Source organism: Dreissena polymorpha, chromosome 6 (assembly GCF_020536995.1).
Source record: "Dreissena polymorpha isolate Duluth1 chromosome 6, UMN_Dpol_1.0, whole genome shotgun sequence".
NCBI lineage: Eukaryota > Metazoa > Mollusca > Bivalvia > Myida > Dreissenidae > Dreissena > Dreissena polymorpha.
In genome coordinates this window covers 60,125,461-60,140,886 of record NC_068360.1, presented here as the reverse complement: position 1 = coordinate 60,140,886, position 15,426 = coordinate 60,125,461, and the positions used below count along the sequence as shown (strand labels likewise).

General features: G+C 37.1%; 1 long non-coding RNA gene across 1 annotated transcript; it reads left to right on the top strand.

Moving 5' to 3' along the window:
* The first annotated feature begins 2,525 nt into the window (after window positions 1-2,525).
* On the top strand, window positions 2,526-14,621 carry LOC127836409 (uncharacterized). The gene is made up of 2 exons (XR_008028753.1): window positions 2,526-2,729; window positions 9,216-14,621. It is a non-coding gene; the product is annotated as an uncharacterized LOC127836409 (long non-coding RNA).
* Window positions 14,622-15,426: the final 805 nt, after the last annotated feature.

Here is a 15,426-nt window from a genome sequence, read left to right as displayed (position 1 = left end):
AGCGATTGGATTGGAAAATGTGAGTAGTGTGTTGATTTAAATTGGTCAGGCGTGCAAAATTGAAAGATTCATTACATAATTATTACGGAACATTATTGACAAATGAATTATCTACACAGGTATGTAAATATTATTGCAATCCGTTGATATTAACTGTCTGATATCAGGGCTTGAATGTTGCGCACCAAATTCCTTGCGCATCAATATAGACAAAGAAGGAAAACTTTCGCTATTAAAAAGATAGAGTGAACTATTGACACCAAGAGTCTGCCAAAGCAAAAATCATCAAAAGACTCTATGGCGGCAATTTATATTGACTAGACTCTGTGCAGAGTAAGAATGTATCATTTACTTAGGATTTTCAATAACAATGTATTATGCATTTTATTATAAAATATAAAATAGAACGATTTGTTAAAAATAAAATCCTTCAATGTTAACCATAATTTGTCTCAATCCTTAACCACAAATTATCAGTTACAAATACTACAACATAAAAACACTGTAATCATTAAAGATTCTGAATGTATTAAAAAAACACAATTAAATTCAACTGTAACAAGACATTATTTAAAATAACGATTAAAGTTGTTGGTTTTAAATATTTTCTACAACAAATTAAATTAAAAAACAAATAAATGAGATCAAAAACACAATGGTACGAGTTCGATGTTAACAAAGTAAATGAAGTATTTCATATGCATTAAACATTACAACTATTGGTCATTTGACATTTAATATATTATATACTTAAAAACACATTAAAGTACTTCGGTTGTGTTTATTTGCATTTGATTTTACGTATATTGCAACATAAATGCAATAAATAGAGGCATTTTGACAGCAGACTGTTGAAACTCGGTACGAATTTCCACACGACCAATCTGAATGAAATTTGATCGTCTGTATTGTAATGAATAAAGGGAAATCAACATACAAAATAACATAATTGAAATATAAAATACCTTACCATTTGATTGCTATCGTTTTTGTAGGTTTATATAAAGTAATTGTTGAAGAAACGGTTATCGATCACGCTACCAGCTTTATCAAATTTTCCAATATGGCGCCGCTATTTCGACACTATTGAAAAGTTTGATTCTAATTGGTTCGTATATATATATATATATAGCTGGGACTCTACTAGAGCCAATCAAAAGACTTGTTGCATTATTGAAGCCTGATTCTGTTAGACTTAGCGTAACTCGTACCCAAGAGGGTTCGTACTTATCGTGATTAACGTATGCGTTAACAGATTCCTTTCAGCAATCGTCCACTGGGACACAAATATTTTAAAACTATGCGTCTATTTCGATATCTGTGCATGATAAACGCGGGACGCGCGGATAGATTATTAACTGATTAGAATCTGTTCTGTATTTACATAATCGTTGTTTGTACGATTGTTTTTCATTTGAAAAGTTTTCTGTAAATTTCAAATCGTAAAAACGACCCTTATCTCTTGCCCTGAGTAAAGTGCATTAAACATGTTAAATACTGTCAGTTTCTTCAGTATTACTGAAGATGGTGTTCATGTCACTAATATTCATGATATTTCCATGTGCGAGTGTTATTGTAAACACAAGTTTCTGAAAGCAGTGCGAAAAAAGTGCATTACGCAAAGCCAATAAATCTGCGCAGATTTTTGTCAATATTGTCAATAAACTGCATGTTTTCTTACCGTAGGCTAAGTCGACTGACAGTCCGTTGGTCACATTGTGGAAGATCTTGCAGCCGTTTAAGTTATTGTTGCCTTTCACTTTAAATACACATTTATTAACTTCAAACAAAATAAGTAACTATTTAACTGACTAACACGCGCGTTTCTTTTTTCCAATATCCGAGACAAATTTACTTTCGCGCTTTGCCAATCATGTTCTGGCTTTTAAAGTTAACCGCTTTTTTGCGAATGCAATGACGTTTACATATGAATTGGCCAATGAAAAATTTCGGCGGGATAGCGTCAGGCGCCAAAACTGGCGCGTGGTTTTTCCCGGTATAGACCGCTCTTTCAGATCTGTGTGAATGCGCGCTAAGGATTGTGGGAAACGGACTATTTCCAGCATTATGAACACGGAAGTAAAAATAGTAATTAATTATTATAAAAAAAACAGGACTTATTAAACCGGGTCAGCTGTGATATATAAAAGTATGAAAGAGGTATACATTTAAACAGAGGAAACGTTCTTTAAAACAGTCATATCAAGAAAACACAAGAAACGATGCCTTCTTTGAAGTTTAGTTTCAACTTATTAACAAACAAACGCGTTTATTTTTTCCAATAATCGAAAAAAAATCACATCTTACTCCATCGGTTAACAACTTGTTGGCATTTGAAAAATAAAATCTAAATATAATCGTTTAAATATAACCGATCACGCTCTATTTGTCCCCATTGATTGTATCTATCTTTTGACTACCAATATAGTCCGGATGTTAACACGCAGGTGCGCGTGACGTCACGCGTGAACTGGTCTATTTGAAAGTGACCGTTTAAACCGTTTTTTAATAATTCATGTTTTGGCCAATCAGAAGTTTCGGCGATATGACGTCATGCGAATTTTTGTCGCGCGGTATTTCCCGCAGTTGTTAACCTCCAATATTTACATCAACAAGCATTGAATTTGAACCAGAATTTAGTATTTGAAATGACAACCGAGACTACGAAGATAGCGTTTTTCGGTGACAGTTATGTAGTTCGTTTGGAACGGTGGGGTGTGATTCCAGATGTACGTATATCTGAAGTGTTATATTTAAGAAATAATATTTTTCTATCATGGTTTGTTGTCGAATAACCAACAGTAAGGCTGGAATGGTCATTGTCGGCTCGGTTACTACTTACATATACCCCGGGTACTCTTAAGTATACTTACATGTACCCCGGGTACAGTAAATATATTAAAACGTACCTGGGGATTTTAACACTTAATCGCTCGTTGTCGGCTTGTTTTTGTTAATTGAATGTCATGGGTGCATGCGTATACGGGAGCTTACACCGCGTTTAAGTGAGGTTAGTTGGAACTAAACTTCAAAGAAGGCATCGTTTCTTGTGTTTTCTTGATATGAATGTTTTAAAGATCGTTTTCTCTGTTTAAATGTATACCTCTTTCATACTTTCAAAAATACGAAACCTCAAGCTTCATTACAAAAGATGAAACATAACTTGTATTGTTATAAACTTCGACATTATATGTGGGGAGCTTCACTTTTTTGCAATATACATGTACTATTAAGAAGCATAGCGCCCTTTTTGGACGGGATATTATGTTCTGATATTATGTAATCAACGTACCGATTCGGAAACCATTTTAAACTAATTTGCGGGTGCAAACAGCAGCGGACGTGTCAGGTTCAAAATAGATTTTACATCCTGTGATGCTGGTTTTGACACGACGCATTATACATTTATGAATGAAAGGGTTCATGAACGTTGACGTCGCTCTTGGTTACCAGAAAAATTCCCACGCAAGGATTTCAACAGTCATTGTTTACAATCAATTAAGTGCACAAGTACCGGAATTGGTATAGCGTTTTTATAAGGTGTATGTTCAGCGCGTGTTCCGGGAAAACAGGGCTTAATGTTGTTGTTTGTTCAGCTCTATAATAGTTATATCAAATCTCTATAAAAAAAGTCGGTGAACAATAATCCGCTGTTAATTTTTTTAAATATTGAGGCGTTGATTAATTATTCATCTAAAACCGAGCATTAATCCGCATATAAAAAACACCGTGCGCAATGCATATTAGTTTGGAGACATGATATTATTTCGAAAGAAAGAAATAAGAGATTCAATTCTATATGAGCAAGTCTCGCTGCGCACAATTTCGCTCTTGCTTCTTGTATATATTTGACTGGTATGGATCTTGTAAAATACGTATTGTTTCTGAAAGGAGACAAGTTAAACGTAAATATTAAATTAATTAAAGTTACATGTGTTACATCTCCTTTTGCTAAAGTGATATGAAATAGCCTAAGGGCAGATTTGCTTCATTGTCAGTATCAGAGACATATTATCACTGCATTTTATTACCAATTAAGGGCCAAATGTATACCCCTAGAAAACACAAGATTTCTTATATATTTTAGGCAGTTAATAATAAAGAAGTATTTTTATGCACTCCCAAAAATTTTTTGTGGGGGGGGAGCATATAGTCGCCGCTTTGTCTGTCCGTGTGTCCGTCCGTGCACAATTTTTGTCCGCGGCAATTTCTCAGCAACAAATGACCAAAATTCAATTAAACTTTATGGGAAGCTTCACTACCAAGAGGAGATGTGCATATTATCAGCGGGTTCTGGTCGGATGAGTTATGGCCTTTTAAAATTTTCCATTGTACATATAGTGCAATTCTTGTCCGAGCTATTTCTCAGCAACTTATTACGGGAATTCAATGAATCTTTATGCGAAGCTTCACTACCAACAAGAGATGTGCATATTATCAGCCGTTTATGGTCCGATTTATTTTCACAGAGTTATGGCCCTTTGAAATTTTCTATAAACTGTACATATAGTGCAATTTTTGTCCGGGCTATTTCTCCCCACCTACTGACTGGAATACAATGAAGCTTTATGGGAAGCTTAACTACCTTCAGGAGATGCGCTATGTTATTAAGTGGGTTCTGGTTAGATGATTTATTTAGAGAGTTATGGCCCCTTGAACTTTTTAAGTTGCTAAACCATCCATCGTATTATTTTGTCCAAAGTTATGCCCCTCAAGACGTTTCCTTTTATCTGAATATATAGTGCAATATTGTGACCAAAAAAACCTTCGGGGAGCATCACCCGTCTCTGACAGTTTCTTGTTTTTACAGCTTTACAGATTTTTTTTACAATAAATACCTTAACAAAAATGAATAAAGAATCCACATCCTTTTACCGCACTAATTCAACCCTTTCCCGCGAAGAATAGATACGAAATGCGAACCTGCTCTTGCCCGGATCCTACAACATTATTTCCAATGTTTTAAAGACACGTGATACCCTGTTAAAATATACGTACATTAAAACTCATCGCGTTAAAATCGTACAAATATTTATTCAGGCAACGAGAATGTACTGTTTTTAATAAAACAATAATCCTATAGTACTTCGCATTAATGGGAAGGTACCACGACGCGGGGATTAGTATAAATGAATAAAAAACATAAAATTCCACATTTCTGATCTATTATATGGCTACTCATATATCCAAATCAATATTTCTTCAAATACATACTTACAATAATCCATATGCTATTTCACCATTATCTTGAAAATTAACCATTAATATAAACGAACATAGACTACTTTGAAGCCTTCAACATTTTATAATTAACACCCCTGCAATATAAAATATATAAGAAAACTCACATTATACGAACGATAAATATCACAATATTTCTTTCTCCGATTTTTTTTTCTGGTGGAATACAATTTAAAACTATCAGTATAACCGCATTTAATCAGTGAAATAAACGATAGAAAAAGGAATTCTAAAAAATACGCCCTGTTTACATGAATAAATTAACTCCCTTAAGCATATCGGAATATCAACAAGAAATGTGTTTGTCGGAAACACTATGTCCCCTTCTGCGCCGCTTTTAAATTTATTTATTTTGACCTTTGACCTTGAAGGATGACCTTGACCTTGAAGGATGACCTTGACCTTGAACTTCCACCATTCAATGTGCAGCTTCATGAGAAGGCCGCTTTAAAACAAAGAACTAACCCCAAATATATTGGACAACATGCCCCAAGCAGAAGACAACTTGCCCCAATTTTTTTTCTTATATATTTTATCTTGAAATACTTTGTTCATGAAATATTTGTTAAGTTTGATGTATTATATTCGTGATTATTGTATAGAAAATGTAGTTGTATAATGTTATTTTTTCATTACATACAGTAAAACTTTGTAATAAATTAATTGTTCACATACTGGATTACTTTTAGTTATGAAATGTTATGAGCTTTTTTATAATTGTGTTAATTAAAATAAGCACCATTTAGTCTGGGTTTTTTTTAATATGAGCAAATTGTTAAACTTCATTATTCACTTTTGATGAGACAAATTATATGATAGTTACCAGACGACTCCCCCAAAGCCAACTCGCCCCAAAATCTGAACTACTTGCCCAAAATTATTATTATCCATCAGTCCATTTTTGTTTACTATTTCAAATTTTGTATTCATGTCGTAATAAAGGATACAATTAAATTACAAAGACATGTTCATACACATACTTACTTTACCATATGTGTGGTGTTTTAACTATGTAATAACTATCAATACACAAACTTTACAAACGTTTCGCAGTCAGAGACATTATTCCCCCCAAACATGCCTTTCAACTAATGATCTCAATTTCAATAGCATGGGTGAACGATGAAAATGTCTGAAAACCGGACGATGTTCCTGGGGGTCAAGGGACCACCCAGTTCCTGGTCAGGGTACTGGGCATGGGAGTTGGGGAATGGTTCCAGAAATTTAGCCATTACATACCATTTAAGTAAGGTTAAAGTATTTTTCATGCTACTTAAAAAGACCATCTTCTTATTTTCTCCATTATATTTATAAGAATGTATTGATTAAACAAGAGGGCCTGAAAGGTCCAAAGACGCTCACCTGAAATAACAAGATATTATTGGGACAAATCTTCTGACCAAGTTTCATGAAGAATGGAAAATAAATGTGGCCCCTAGAGTGTTAACAAGGTTTTAGTATAGCCATATAAGGAAAAATGCCCCCCCCCTGGCAGCCATGTTTTTCAACCAACCGACATATTTTTCAAGTCTTTCAAGATATTATTGGGATGAATCTTCTGACCAAGTTTCATGAAGATCAGACAGTAAATGTGGCCTCTAGAGTGTTAACAAGATTTTACTACAGCTATATAAGGAAAAATGCCCCGCCCCTTGGAAGCCATGTTTTTCAATTAAGACAAATCTTCTGACCATATTTTATGAAGATTGGAAATAAATATGGCCTCTATAGAGTGTTAACAAGGTTTTAGTAAGCCATATAAGAAAAATGCCCTGCATCTTTGCAGCCATGTTTTTCAAGCAAACGTAACCATTTACGAACTCATCCAAGATATCAAGACCAATCTTCTGACCAAATTTCATGAAGATTGGACAATAAATGTGGCCTCTATAAAGAGTTAACAAGGCAAATGTTGACAGCGCACAACACACGACAGACAAAAGGGATTACAAAAGCTCACCATTAGCACCTTGTGCTCAGCTGAGCTAAAATAATTGCATCCATTTTTGTCCAGATGTTCTCTTAAATCAATATATAGTATGTTTTAATAATGAATCAACTATGAAGACCGTAACAATAAAGATATAGCATGTTTTATTTGAAATTAATTCAGAGGAAATGTCAAATCCAAAGTCATGGTAAATGCGTCAAGGTCCCCACGGTTACTACTTCCCAGTACCCAGTGTACTTTAAAGTATACTTCACCGTACAACGATTTTCAAATGATATTTTGGGTACCCCAGTATAATAACAGGTACCCCATCTTTCCTAATAAAAAAAGGAAACAAAAATGTTCGTACCCAATTTTTTTTCGTACCCACATTTTTTTCTTACCCAAAATTTTCATACGCACATTATTTTTGTACTTAAACCTCTGCTTACTTATCTTAACTTATATAGTGCGAATTAAAAACTATAAATATAAATTTAACTATTAAAGCTGTTACAGCCACACACCTTATTTGGCAAAGTAAATATAAGAATAAATAAGAAACATATTTTATCTATGCCAATTATAATATATCTGGTGGTTACAAGGTATAAATCCGTATTTTTTAGCACTTTAAAATTTATAAATAAGCGCGTTTGTCGAAATGGACATACATGTATACTGCTAGAAATCCTACTTTCGGTTTTTAAAAATGGTACCGTTTGAAAAGTAATAAATTACTTGCTAACTAGGCTATAGATTTAATGACAATTATGCATTATTGTGCGACCCTGCACTATTTGGAATTTTAAACTGACCCCTGAGTCAAAAGTTATAGGTTTTTTTGGCCAGGTCAGAGATTTTCACTCATTTTTGTATGTTTTTTACATTAACTTCTTTATTTCTACTCCGATTTACTTCAAATTGATACTGAACATCTATTATGACAATACTGTCAATCTCAACTATGCATGGCCCCATCCCCCCCCCCCCCCCCCCCCCCCCCCTGGGTCACTCCACCCACATAGGCCACACGCACTCAACATTGCCTTTTACTATAATTTCTTCATTTCTACACCAATTCACTTCTAATTGATACTGAACTTTTCTCATGACAATACGGTTAATCTCAACTATGCATGGCCCCCTATTACCAACCCTGGGACGCCCCTGCGTCAAACATGCGGCGTTGGGATACTCGTGGGCCTCTGCAGAGCCATTTCTAGTTGAATTTGCTAATATTTGCATATTTGTAAATTTCATATATGTATCATACAACTTTGACATTTAAAAATCATACCCATTTTGATACTATTACTTTCAAATCTATGTGCATTAATAAACATGCAAATTTCCGATAGGCTGAAGGTACCCTACCTGACGAATGGTATGAGGCCACAATTATACCGATCCTCAAAGCCAATAAACTTAACACGCCCCAGCCTCATATCGACCGATCTGTTTAACCTCTTCATTCACAAAATTAATGCAAAAAATTATTAAACCGCGACTCTGCGCTTACCTCGCAAAACATAACAAAATTTCAAACTATCAATCTGGATGTAGAGCCCATCACTTATGCGAGGAACAGAGATCTATAGTGCACCTGGAGCTGACATCAAAAGAGCTCAATATCTCAGCCAATCATAAAACTTGGTTTTGTTTTTCGTGTAGTATTTATCGTTCAGGGTATAACTAAGTTAAACGCGAGTCATGTTTTTAATGTTTTATTCAAAATGACATCATCCACTACTAAGATAGCCTTCTGTGGTGACAGCTATGTCCCTCGGATAAGACACTGTGGCGGGATCACTGATATGTGTATACTTGAGGAGTTGCTTCCAGTGTTGAATGGTAATGAGCATTAATGGTCTATTTTTCCTTGAAGCTTACTGGCGTATGTAGCTAAAGGGAGAGAGTACATTGCCAGGGACTATTAACTTAGTATGTTAAGTTGTTGTCGTGTGTACACCCTCTCAGCACTCACAATCGCTGTAGCCTTGTATATCCGTTTATATCAATATTGTTTTCTTTTGTTTATTAGGTGCCTGGTCGTTTCCGGTTTTTCGGGCAGGGGGGGATGAGGGCCCAGCGGCCTCATCAACAATTGCTCGAAAGGATGTTAAGATGGGAACCAGATGTAGTTATCGTCGTCCTTGGGGGAAACGATATCACTTCAAGGTGCCAGCCACGTGATATAAGTCTGGACATCCTTAAGTTGTGTCGGCTGGTGAAGGCCCGAGGTGTTGCCACCGTGGTGGTGGCCGGCATTTGCCAGAGGTGGGCATTTCGCGATAACGCCCTTACATCGGACCGCTTCACGGCCATAGGCAGCGCTATCGATCGTTATGTCAAGAGATATTTTGCGGTATCATCCATGGTTCACGTGCGGGAGGATGTCCACTGGCTTTCAGACGGCGTACATCTAAGTGAGGAAGGAATGGCAGAATTTATGGAGAGTCTAAGGCTGAAGTTGGCCAAGATTTTTAAACCTAAGGACTTAGTATTGTAAACAAGGACTGTTTGTAAAACATGCATGCCCCCCATATGGGCTCTCCGTTGTAGTGACAGCCATTGTGTGAATATGTTTTTTGTCACTGTGACCTTGACCTTTGACCTAGTGACCTGAAAATCAATAGGGGTCATCTGCCAGTCATGATCACTGTACGTATGAAGTTTCATGATCCTAGCCATAAGCGTTCTTGAGTTATCATCAGGAAACCATCTTACTATTTCAGGTCACCATGACCTTGACCTTTGATATAGTGACCTGAAAATCAATAGGGGTCAACTGCGAGTCATGATCAATCTACCTATCAAGTTTCATGATCCTAGGCATAAGCATTCTTGAGTTATCATCTGGAAACCTTTTTACTATTTCGGGTCATCATTACCTTGACCTTTGGCCTTGTGACCTGAAAATCAATAGGTGTCATCTGCGAGTCATGATTAATCTACCTATAAAGTTTCATGATCCTAGGCCTAAGCGTTCTTGAGTTAACATCCGGAAACCATTTTAGTATTTTGGGTCATCATGACCTTGACCTTTAACCTAGTGACCTGAAAATCAAAAGGGGTCATCTGCGAGTCATGATCAATGTACCTATGAAGTTTCATGATCTTAGGCATAAGCGTTCTTGAGTTATCATCCGGAAACCATTTTACTATTTCAGGACACCGTGACCTTGACCTTTGATATAGTGACCTGAAAATCAAAAGGGGTCAACTGCGAGTCATGATCAATCTACCTATCAAGTTTCATGATCCTAGGCATAAGCGTTCTTGTGTTATCATCGGGAAACCATTTTACTATTTCGGGTCACCGTGACCTTGACCTAGTGACCTGCAAATCAATAGGGGTAATCTGCGAGTCATGGTCCATGTACCTATGAAGTTTCATGATCCTAGGCCTAAGCGTTCTTGAGTTAACATTCGGAAACCATTTTACTATTTCGGGTCACTGTGACCTTGACCTTTGACCTAGTGACCTGAAAATCAATAGGGGTCATCTGCCAGCCATAATCAATTTACCTACAAAGTTTCATGATCCTAGGCATAAGCGTTCTTGAGTTATCATCCGGAAACTATTTTACTATTTGGGGACACTGTGACCTTGACCTTTGACCTAGTGACCCGAACCAATCGACAGACAGACCGACATGTGCAAAGCATAAAAAGGGGGGCATAAAAAGAATGCATGTGTGTGCCTCCGAACACAAGTGACACTCGGATTTTTTTTAAGTGCTGTGCCTCCGAACACATGTGACACTCGGAATTTTTTTTAAGTGCTGTGCCTCTGAACACAAGTGACACTCGGATTTTTTGTAGTGCTGTGCCTCCGAACACAAGTGACACTCGGATTTTTTGTAGTGCTGTGCCTCCTAACACAAGTGACACTCGAATTTTTTGTAGTGCTGTGCCTCCGAACACACGTGACACTCGGATTTTTTGTAGTGCTGTGCCTCCGAACACAAGTGACACTCTGATTTTTTGTAGTGCTGTGCCTCCTAACACAAGTGACACTCGGATTTTTTGTAGTGCTGTGCCTTTGAACACACGTGACACTAGGATTTTTTTTTTAAGTGCTGTGCCTCCGAACACACGTGACACTCGGATTTTTTTTAAGTGCTGTGCCTCCGAACACAAGTGACACTCGGATTTTTAAACTACAAATGGGAGGAAAAGCCCGATAAGGCGATATAAGCCGAACCTAGCAACAATGAATCTAGTGGTGCCCGTTGCAGAGCCCTGAATCCATTTTAGGGAAAGAGGCTCGCTACCCTCATGAGGGGAATTTTTTGCAGCGTTTCGCTTTTGGGGGGGGGATTTTTTTACTTACTCTCATTATTACATTTTAGGGGGAATTTTTCCCCCAAAAGGGGAAAAAAACGTATACTTTTCAGTTGGGGGAATGCGGCTGAAATTCGGCCACAGATTTGAAAGATTGAGGGCCCTGCGTTGATACCCCTGCCACTGAGCAGCTAATACGAGTTATAACTAGAATTGAATGCGTCGATTCGATTACGATACCAACCCTACTTAATTCAATTTAATTCTTTAATATATAGACATAGATACGTAGAGTGCGCTGTACTCTGACTATTTGATACGGGAAGGTAAATGTTTTATCTTAACCTAAAATAACGACGCGCGATATTGGTTACTTATTACTTTAGTCATTCAATCAATAAGCGCATTACGGTCTACTTTCCGACAAAGAGTCAAAATGGCTGAAAAAGTTGTGGCTGACAAATTGAAACAAGGGCTGTTTGTAAAACATGCATGCCCCCCATATGGGCTCTCCATTGTAGTGACAGCCATTGTGTGAATATGTTTTTTGTCACTGTGACCTTGACCTTTGACCTACTGACCTGAAAATCAAAAGGGGGTCATCTGCCAGTCATGATCAATGTACCTATGAAGTTTTATGATCCTAGCCATAAGCGTTCTTGAGTTATCATCTGGAAACCATTTTACTATTTCGGGTCACCCTGACCTTGACCTTTGACCTAGAGACCTGAAAATCAATAGGGGTCATCTGCAAGTCATTATAAATCTACCTATTAAGTTTCATGATCCTAGGCATAAGCGTTCTTCATTTATCATACAGAAACCATTTTACTATTCAGTGTCACCATGAACTTGACCTTTGACCTCAAAATCGATAGGGGTCATCTGCGAGTCATGATCAATGTACCTATGAAGTTTCATGATCCTAGGCAAAAGCGTTCTTGAGTTATCATCCGGAAACCATTTTACTATTTCGGGTCACCTTGACCTTTGACCTAGTGACCTCAAAATCAATTGGGTCATCTGCAAGTCATGATCAATGCACCTATGAAGTTTCATGATCGTAGCCATTAGCATTCTTGAGTTATCATCCGGAAACCATTTTACTATTCCAGGTCACCGTGACCTTGACCTTTAATAAAGTGATCTGAAAATCAGTAGGGGTCAACTGCGAGTCATGATCAATCTACCTATCAAGTTTCATGATCCTAGGCATAAGCGTTCTTGAGTTATCATACGAAACCATTTTACTTTTTTGGGTCACCTTGACCTAGTGACCTGAAAATCAAAAGGGGTCATCTGCGAGTCATTATCAATGTACCTATGAAGTTTCATGATTCTAGGCATAAGCATTCTTGAACTATCATCCGGAAACCATTTTACTATTTAGGGTCACCGTGACCTTGACCTTTGACCTAGTGACCTGAAAATCAATAGGGGTCATCTGCCAGCCAGTATCAATCTACCAACGAAGTTTCATGTTCTTAGACATAAGCGTTCTTGAGTTATCATCCGGAAACCATTTTACTATTTCGGGTCACTGTGACCTTGACCTTTGACCTAGTGACCTGAAAATCAATAGGGGTCATCTGCGAGTCATGATTAATCTACCTATCAAGTTTCATAATCCTAGGCCTAAGCATTCTCGAGTTATCATCCGGAAACCATTTTACTATTTCGGGTCACCGTGACCTTGACCTAGTGACCTGAAAATTAATAGGGGTCATCTGCCAGCCATTATCAATCTACCTAAGAAGTTTCATGATCTTAGACATGAGCGTTGTTGAGTTATCAACCGGAAACCATTTTACTATTTCGGGTCACCGTGACCTTGACCTAGTGACCTGAAAATTAATAGGGGTCATCTGCCAGCCATTATCAATCTACCTAAGAAGTTTCATGATCTTAGACATGAGCGTTGTTGAGTTATCAACCGGAAACCATTTTACTATTTCGGGTCACTGAAACCTTGACCTTTGACCCAGTGACCCGAAAATCAAGAGGGGTCATCTGCGAGTCATGATCAATGTACCTATCAAGTTTCATGATCCTATGCCTAAGCGTTCTCAAGTTATCATCCGGAAACCATTTTACTATTTCGGGTCACTGTGACCTTGACCTTTGACCTAGTGACATGAAAATCAATAGGGGTCATCTGCGAGTCATGATCAATTTACCTATGAAGTTTCATGATCATAGGCCTAAGCGTTCTTGAGTTATCATCCGGAAACCATTTTACTATTTCGGGTCACCTTGACCTTTGACCTAGTGACCTGAAAATCAATGGGGGTCATCTGCGAGTCATGATCAAATTACCTATGAAGTTTCATGATCCTAGGACCAAGCGTTCTTGAATATCGTCCGGAAAACACCTGGTGGACGGACCGACAGACCGACATGTGCAAAGCAATATACCCCTCTTCTTCGAAGGGGGGCATAATTATCAGATGGCGTTATGAAACTAAAATCAAAAGTGTGGCAGTATTTAGTGACTTGGGATGGTAGCCCTCCCGATAAAATAACGTATAAACTGTGCTTAACGGACCTGATTTACTCTTTTTTTTAGCTTATCTGTCACAAAGTCACATGGTGAGCTTATGTGATTGTGTGTTGTCCGGCGTCCGTGTGTGCGTCTCAACAATTTGTGTAAACAGTAGAGGTCACAGTTTCAATCCAATCTTTATAAAATTTGGTCAAAATGTTTATCTTGATGAAATCTGGGTTGGGATTGTTTTTGGGTCGTCTGGTCAAAAACAAGGTCACTACATCAAAAACTAAGTAACTAGGTCAAATAATAGAAAAACCTTGTATATACAATAGAGGTCACAGTTTTCATCAAATATGTATGAAATCAAGTCAGAATGTTATCTTGATGAAATCTGGGTTGGAATTGTATTTGGGTCATTTGGGGTCAAAAACTAGGTCACAAGGTCAAATGATAGAAAAACTTTGTGTAGACAATACAGGTCATAGTTTTCATCCAATCTTTATGAAATTTAACCGGAATGTTTATCTTGATGAAATCTGGATTGGTGTTTTATATAGTTCAAATAGGGTTAAAAACTAGGTCACTAGGTCAAATCAACAACGACCGTAAAGACACCCCCGAACTTAAAGTTTCGGTTCGAGGGTGGGGAGGTGGCGATGTGTCACTCCTTAATGTGGCTTCCTGTGAACGCTTTGTTCTCAGGGAACGGTCCAAAGCCCGTGTAAACACAGATGGGGGAGAACACAATTTATGTGAGTAGGAACATAAACATACTAATGAAACATTCCCAATCGATGTTTAAATTTAGCATTTGTTATGCGTTATTTTGCCATTATAGGCGACTTTTCACCCAAGAAAAAAACATTGCAGTCAGCGCAACGGGTAAAAGGCCTGGTAAATGGCCCAAATATCAGCCACAGCGTAGTTCATTTCCCTGTTCTTGTTGTTAACTTTTATTTTATTTTTTATTGAAATATATGTATTATACATAATATGTTTTTTACACATTTTATATAAATGCCTAAATAGTTTAAAAAATTGTATAATCTCGCTTTAAAATTCTTATTGTTGTTAGTTTCAAAGTCATTTAGCATTTAAAGTTGTTCTGTTGTCTCAAGTTGATGGTGTTTCTTCAATTGATGAGTCCCGGAAACACACGTTGTTCTACTTGACTGAAACAAATAAGATTGAAAAAAAGCAATAAAAACATCAATTCCAAATAAACAATATAATTTTTTTTTAACAAAACGGTATTTGTGTGATAAAACTAACACGTTGACACATTAAATAAACATGAAATTAACTGTAATATTTTCCATTTGCTTGTATGCATCATAAAATCGTATAACAATTTGTATTTCGGTGTTTAATTGCCCCTTCGATTTGCATAATCCGATTATCTCGTTTTTATCAGGTATTGTCCAGACTTAACTAACAACATGGTGTCGTAAAGCACACTGGGGTACGGGGATGTAGT